The following is an 8652-nucleotide window of genomic DNA, read 5'->3' on the forward strand; positions in this document are numbered from 1 at the left end:
GAGGAAGGGCAGATGAAAAGTGCTAGATACAGGGCATCAGTAGGCCCTAGGAAATGGCAGTACCCATCCACTTTCCCCACCAGTCTACAGCTGGGATTTTGTGGTTTCTCTTCAGCCTGTCTCCTTTCACAAACAGACGTGCACATTAGTACCACTTGCCAGCTCACCCCTCATTCCCACCCTTATTCTGCCTTTATCTTCACTTTCAGCTTATGCAAACCCATGCCCTCCATGCTGCCCACAGAGTGATTTCCAACAGGGAATTTCAAAAGGCTTTTAGGTGGCTTTTGGGAGAAGATACATTAGGATTGCACTGTATGTCTAGAGCTAGCCTGAGCCCCTGGGAAAATTAGGACGGGCTCATAGTCACTGCTATTTCCTTAGTTCCTCGCAGCATTTACTGAGGTCCTACTACATGCCTGTCATGAGAGTGCTGGACCTGAAGAGATGGGAAAGGTGAATGAGTTTATCAAAGAGACAGATAACTAAATAATAACTTACTATTAAGGATCTAAAAACACACCCAATCTCACTAATGAAACAAAAAAATGAAAATTCAAACAATGAGATATTTTTACTTTTTAGGTGAGCAAAGATAAAGTTGTAGGGCGGGTATGGGGGCAGTCACATTCACACAGCTTTAGTGTGACTGCGAATTGGGACAATCCTTCTGGGAATCAAAACCCATCATCTCTTTTGTTTGTTTTAGGTTCCATGCCCTTTGCTGGATGGTTAGGGCATGTAACCTAAAATGAAGGAGATGATGTTCCAGTTCTACAAACGTGTCATAAGGAAATAATGCAACAAATGTGCAAGGGCATAGGTAAGAGGATCTTCACTGCAATTTTTTTTAGGTGAATTTCACACAATAGAAAATTTAGTTTTACCCAATGCAAAGAAAAGATAAGTGTTTGAGTTGATGGAAGTTCAACTTTTATATATCAATTAAAACATAAAAAAGTAAATTAACAATTTTGAAGTGAACAATTCAGTGGCATTTGGTACATTCACAATGTTGTGTAATCATCAGTGCTGTTTCCAAAACATTTTTATTACTCCAAAACAAAACCTGTAGCCTTTAAACAGTTACTCCCAATTTCCCCCTCTGCCCGGGTGCTGGTAACAACCAATGTGCTCTCTGTCTTTATAAATTTGTTTATTCTGAGGGTTTCATGTAAATAGAACCATACAATATGTGACCTTTTATGTCTGGCTTCTTTCACTTAGCGTAATGTTTCTGAGTGCTGTATCAAGTATCAGTGCTTCATTCCTTTTTAAGACTGAATAATATCCCCTTGTATGCATATGTCACTATTGGTTTATCCGTTCATCCATTCATGGGCATTTATTTGGATATTGTGGCATTTATTTCACTACCTTTGGCTATTGTGAATAGTGCTGGGATGAACATTCATATACAAATACAAATGTTTCACTTGTTGAGCAGCCACCAAACTGTTTCCCACTGCAGCTATACCATTTTACATTTCCACACCAGTGCACAAGGATTCTAGTTTTTGTACATCCTCATCAACACTTGTTATTTTCTGTCTTTGATTACAGCAATCCAAATAGGTATAAACTGACAAATGGTTGTGGTTTCGATTTGCAGTTCCCAAACAACTAATGATGCTGAGCATCTTTTTGTGAGCTTGTTGGTCATTTGTATATCTTCTTTGCAGAAATGTCTTGTTATGTTCTTTGCCTTTTGTTTGAGACAGGGTCTTACTCTGATGCCCAGGTTGGAGTGCAGTGGAGTGATCATAGCTCAGTATAGCCTTGACCTCCTAGGCTCAAGTGATCCTCCTGGCTCAGCCTCCTGAGTAGTTGGGACTACAGGTGCAGGTAACCAAGCCTGGCTAATTTTTTCATTTTTTGTAGAGAAAGGGTCTGGCTATGTTGACCAGGCTGATCTTGAAATCCTGGGCTGAAGGGATCCTCCCACCTTGGCCTCCTGAAGTGCTGGCCTCTTTCGCTTTCTTGATAATGTTCTCTGCAGCAAAAAAGTTTTTAACTTTGATGAAGTCTAATTTATCTATTTACTTTTTTTTTTTTGAGACAGAGTCGCACTCTGCTGCCCACGCTGGAGTGCAGTGGCATGATCTCGGCTCACTGCAACCTCTGCCTCCCAGGTTCAAGCCATTCTCCTGCCTCAGTCTCCCGAGTAGCTGGGATTACAAGCGTGGACCACCATGCCCGGCGAATTTTTTAGGTTGACCAGCCTGGTCTCGAACTCCTGAATTCAGGTGATCCGCCTCAACCTTCCAAAGTGCTGGGATTACAGGTGTGAGCTACCACGCCTGGCAGTGTAATTTATCTATTTCTCCTTTTGTTGCTTGTGCTTTTGGTGTCATAGCTAAGAATCCATTGCTGAATCCAAGGTCACAATTTATCCCCATGTTTTCTTCTAAGCATTTTATAGTTTTATCTCGTACACTTAGGTCTTTGATCCCCTTTGAACTCATTTTTGTGTATAGTATGAGATAGAGTTTCAACTTCATTCTTTTGCATGTTGAAATCCAATTGTCTCAGCACCATTTGTTGAAGAGGCTGCTTTTTCCCCATTTAACTGACTTGACATCTCTGTCCAAAATCAATTGGCCATAGATATATTTCTGTACTTTCAATTCTGTTCCATTGTACCTATATGTCTCTACTTATGCCAGTAACACACTGTTTTGATTACTATAGCTTTGTGGTAGGTTTTGAAATTGGGACTCATGAGTCCTCCAACTTTGTTCTTTTTTGAGATATTTTTGCTATTTGGGGTCTCTTGATACTCCATACGAATTTCAGGATGGATTTTTCTGTGTCTGCAAAAAAGTCTTTGGGATTTTCATAGGAATTGCATTCAATCTGTAGATCGCTTTGAGTAGTATTGACATCATACAATATTAAGTCTTCCAATCTATGAACACAGATGTTTTTCATTTATCTGTGTCTTCTTTAATTTCTCTCAGCAACATTTTATAGTTTTCAGTGTACAAGTTTTTTGCCTCCTTGGCTAAGTTTATTCCTAAACATTTTATTCTTTTGGATGTTACTGTAAATAGAATTGTTTTCTTAATTTCCTTTTCGGATTATTCATTATTGATGTATAGAAACACAACTGATTTTTGTTTTTTTACCTTGTACCCTGCTACTTTGCTGAATTCATTTATTAGCTCTAGTGGTTGTTGTTGTTGTGCAGTGTTTTTATTTGTAAGGAAAATTGAGAAAATTCTGAATGTTGAGCAATAGGGGACAGGTTAAACAAGTTTTGAAGCATCCATATAATAGGACCATTTAAAGCATCAGATGTGCCTTACTTTTTGGTATGTCTGGTATATATCATCATGGAAGATGAATAAAGTAGTTGTTTCTACATTGATATGGAAAGCTGTCCATAGCATATAATTAAGTGAAAGAAAAATCAGGTTCCAGAACAGTTTCATTTCATTTACAAAAAAGTGAAATTGTCATATATGCATAATGTTAGCTACATTGAGACAAGGATCATTACATAGATGTAATCCTAGTGCCTGGCATGCTACATGGCACATAGTAAGTGCTCAATAATATTTATGGACCAAATGAAAAAAAGTCTGGAAAGAAAAACACTAAATTGCTAATAGTGGTTATCACTGAAGTATAGGGATATGAGGAAACCATTTTCTGTATTGAAAGTTTTTACCTGAAGCATATATTGGGGGAAAATATTTTCATTATATACACACACACAAACACACACACACACACACACATTCTCTTACCAAGTGAGTGGTGAGGAGAAAGGCACTGTGGGCCAAAGGAGGAAGGTGCCAGGAGTCCATCTGAGGTAAACAGAGGCTTCTCAGAAGCAGCCACTTCGGAGCTGAGCCTTACCAGGCTCCTTATTTTATTTTTTATTTTTTATTTTTTTGTCCACACAGTAGCCAGAGCAAGCTTTTTAGAGTGCAAATCTGATCAGATCACTCCCTGTCTTAAAACTCGGATGGCTTCTTTACCTGCAGGCACAAGCCTAGGCTTCCCCACGTGGAAGAGGAAGCCCTTTGTGATCTGGTCCCTGCTATCTTTACTTGCTGCAGCTCACCAATATAGATTTTAATGTTTTATTAGGAAAACTGAAAACCACAAAACCAGAGAGACTATATAATCAACTCCCATATATTCATTCAATCCACTTTAACAGTGATCAACATTTTCAAATTTTGTTTTACCCATCTCCCCCTCCCTCCCCGCCTTCCATATACATTTTCCTCCTCTGGAGTATTTTAAAATAAATGTAGAAACAGTTCACCTTTAAATATGTTTCTTTATATTTCTAAAAGATGAGGATATGAAATATATATGTATGTAACCACTGTGGTGTTATTGTACTTAACTAAATTATCAATAATTTCTTTTTTTTTTTTTTTTTTTTTTTTTTTTTTTTTTTTTTTTTTTTTTTTTTTTTTTTTTTTTTTTTTTTTTTTGAGACGGAGTTTCGCTCTCGTTGCCCAGGCTGGAGTGCAATGGCGCGATCTCGGCTCACCGCAACCTCCGCCTCCTGGGTTCAGGCAATTCTCCTGCCTCAGCCTCCTGAGTAGCTGGGATTACAGGCACGCGCCACCATGCCCAGCTAATTTTTGTAGTTTTAGTAGAGACGGGGTTTCACCATATTGACCAGGATGGTCTCGATCTCTTGACCTCGTGATCCACCCGCCGCGGCCTCCCAAAGTGCTGGGATTACAGGCTTGAGCCACCGCGCCCGGCCTTATCAATAATTTCTTAACATAACCTGGTCCATGTCCAATGTTCCCTCATTGTCTTAATAACATCTTTTTACACTTGGTTTGCTTGGATACTGTCAAATATCCTGTGTTTAAGCAACACCAAGCTGCTTATTGCTTCCCTAAATTTCCTGTGCTTTCTTACCTTCTTGTATTCCAGTCCCTTTGCCGGGAATGCCTCCTCCCACTCCTGGCCCAAGATTTGGCTTGAGTGTCACCGCCTGCATGAAGCCTTCATGGTTGCCCCAGTCTAGATTGCCTGTCTCATCCTCTGTGCTAGTAATACCCAGAATAAACCATTGCTTTGTCTTATTGCATGGTTCTACCATTCCCTAAGTATGTATTATGAGAGAGAAACAGGGGAGAGAGAGAGAGAAAATGATAAATGATAGATGGTATCTGGGGATTGTCAGGGCAAGGTAGCTACTTTAGATGGGGTAGGGTGATTACAGTATTATTATTATTACTTATTTATTTATTTATTTTGAGATAGAGTCTCTCTCCCGTTGTGCAGGCTGGAGTGCAGTGGTGCGATCTCGGCTCACTGCAACCTCCAGCTCCCAGGTTCAAGCAATTCTCCTTCCTCAGCCTCCGAAGTAGCTGGGATTACAGGTGTGTGCCACCATGCCCGGCTAAGTTTTCTATTTTTAACAGAGACGGTTCTGCCATGTTGGCCAGGCTGGTCTTGAACTCCTGACCTCAAGTGATCTACTCGCCTTGGCCTTCCAAAATGCCAGGATTACAGGCATGAGCCACTGTGCCTGGCTTTTTAAAAAATGCTTGAGACAGAGTCTCACTCTGTCACCCAGGCTGGAGTGCAGTGGCACGATCCTGTTTCACTGTTATCTCCATCTCCTGGGTTCAAGTGATTCTCTTGCCTCAGCCTCCCAAGTAGCTGGGATTACAGGCATGTGCCACCATGCCTGGGTAATTTTTTTTTATTGTGGTTATTTTTTAATAGAGATGGGGTTCTGCCATTTTGGCCAGGCTGGTCTCAAAGTCCTGACCTCAGGTGGTCTGCCAACATCAGCCCAAAGTGCTGTGATTACAGGTGTGAACCACCATGCTTGGCCATATTATTACTATTTTTTGAGACAGGGTCTCACTCCGTTGCCCAGGCTGGAGTCCAGTGTTGCAATCACGGCTGACTGCAGCCCTGACCTCCAGGGCTCAAGCCATCCTCCTGCCTCAGCCTCCTGAGTAGTTGGCACTATAGGCACATACCACCATGCCCAGCTGATTTTTATATTTTAGTAGAGATGGGGTTTTGCCATGTTGGCTAGGCTGGTATGGGACTCATGGGCTCAAGCAGTCCTCCTACCTCAGCCTCTCAGAGTGCTGGGATTACTGGTGTGAGGCTGTGGGCCTGGCCTTAGGGTATTTAATTGAGTCTGAATGAGGAGAAGAAGCCAGTCTAGGGAAGATTGGGGCATTGCAAGCAGGACTAGTGTTGGAAACAGATGAACAGTGCCGAAAAGAAAAATTAGCACTGAGGCCAGGCATGGTGGCTCACACCTGTAATCCCAGCACTTTGGGAGGCTGAGGTGGGAGGATCACGAGGTCAGGAGTTCAAGACCAGCCTGACCAACATGGTGAAACCCCGTCTCTACTAAAAATATAAAAATTAGCCGAAGGTGGTGATGGGCGCCTGTAATCCCAGCTACTTGGGAGGCTAAGGCAGGAGAATCACTTGTACCTGGGAGGTGGAGGTTGCAGTGAGCTGAGACTGCCCTCAAAAAAAAAAAAAAAATCAAATAAAGAAAAGTTAGCACTGAGACAAAAAAACTCTCAGCAAAGCAATTTTTTTTTACTTTTCTTTACTTCCTGCACTGCAGGAAGTGTACCCTTGCTAGCCATCTTGTCACAAGAGTACAATGAACAAAGGAAAAGCAGACATATTTATCCCTTATGCATTTGGACTTGTCCTTACTGCTGTGTCTGACCTCTGTTGGTTGGAGCCAGACCTCATAATCTAAACTAAAACCCAATTGGCTAATAACTTAAAACTTTTTTAAACCGGTAAGGCGCATAGGGTATGAGCTGGGACGTGCCTGTGAGCACGTCCAGCACAGATATTTGGTCAAAGTACAAGGACATAGAATGTACTACGTGTCTATAAGCATGTTTAACAGCTGCATAGGATAGGGCTTAACAAAGAGTTATTAGCACACTTATGATTTATTTTTCAACAAGAAAGGAAACTTTGAAGCGAAACCTTTGCTTCTCAAAACTAGCATGTGCATAGACCATGAGGTGAGAGGACCCTGTCTTAGACAGCTCTATTTATGTCTGTCTTTACCTCTACCTCTGTAGATCTCATCCTTTTTGTAATCACAAAACTCCTTTGAGTGTTGACAGTCTGATAATAGCTATGGCTCTGTGCTGCCGAAAAATGTACATATGTACAGTCACACAAATTTGCATACCATTTCCCTAATTCCTGAAGCCAGGGAACTTCAGAAAGTTTCCCTACCCAGAGTGTGTTCACATTTAGGGCAAGAATAGTGTAACATGTAACATATGTAATAGTGTAACATGTAACATGTGCTCCACTATGTGTTTTTTTGCATTATCTCTTTCATCCCTCACACACCCCCGCCCCCACTCCCCACCAACCATGAGGTAGGTACAGGTAAGTGTTGCCATTTGACAGACAAGCAGACAAGGAGACTAAGGCTCAGAGAGAGGGAGTTACTTGGCCAAGGTCACACAGCTACTAAGTGAGATAGGGAGAGGCTTAAACCCAGGCAGTCTGAGGCTGAAGTGCGTATGTTGCATGCCGTGGCACTACTGGTCAACTTTGGGCCCAGCACTGGGCAGGAGGTATGGGGACTTGCCTCTAGCAAATGCAGGGAAGGAAGAGCTGCAGGAACTTCCTGTATAGGGAGGGGCTTAGAGATGTCAAAACGCCGTTGTCCACATGACTGTTTTCTTTCCTTCTGCTTTTCTCTTCCTCCTTCTTTTCCTTCTTTTCTTCCTTTTCTTCCTTTTTTTGTTGAATGACAGTATTCAATTTTCTCATAAAGAAGTCTTTCTGCCTTAGGAAGAGTTTTTTAAATATAGTATTGGAAATATACTACTGCTGTCTCTGTGACAGCTCACAGTGAATGCAGCAGAGGCAGATCCACCCTCCCCAAAGGTAAACTGGCTTGGGAATTTTCCACTGACTTTTTAAAAAATTTATGTATTTACTTTTTGGGGACCAGGTAATACATTCACATGGTTAAAAATCAAAAGGTACAAAAAGGAACTGAGTGCAATTCGCCCTTACTACTTCACCACTTGCCACCTGGTTCCCTTGCCTGGAGGCAACTGAGGTGTCCCAGTTTCTTGTGTATTTTCCAAAAGGTGTTTTATGCAAATATATGCATATCCAATATAGATATTCTTTTTAAGTGGTTATTTTGTTACTCTCCCTTGAGTTGGAGACATAGTCTAAACTTCTCTCTTGGTCTCTTTGGCCCTTGTAAGTGCCTTGGAGACAGAGGAAGCTGGTGGGTTTCCTGCAAGCAATGGGTTTTCTTCAGAGGTAAGCCTTTCCTGGCCCATTTCCATGGCAGGCCCTCCTGTCCAGAATACACTCTTTTCAAAGTGTTTCTATCTTTGGTAATTCATCAACCACTCACGATAGCCCATGAGGTTCAAGGATAATTCACCCTATTTTATGGGTAGGGAAACAGACGCAGAAAGCTCAAGTAACTTGATGAAAAGCACACAACGGATGAATGCTGCTGTGTGGTGAGGGCCCAGGAGCAGCATGTGACTTGGTCCAGCTTGGGCTTTGGAAGCAATAAGAAAGTTGTTTACTTCAAAGTCACAGTTTAAAAATAGTGGCACGGCCGGGCGCGGTGGCTCAAGCCTGTAATCCCAGCACTTTGGGAGGCCGAGGCGGGTGGATCAC

The sequence above is a fragment of the Cebus imitator genome, unplaced genomic scaffold (genome assembly GCF_001604975.1).
Source record: "Cebus imitator isolate Cc_AM_T3 unplaced genomic scaffold, Cebus_imitator-1.0 Scaffold648, whole genome shotgun sequence".
Lineage (NCBI taxonomy): Eukaryota > Metazoa > Chordata > Mammalia > Primates > Cebidae > Cebus > Cebus imitator.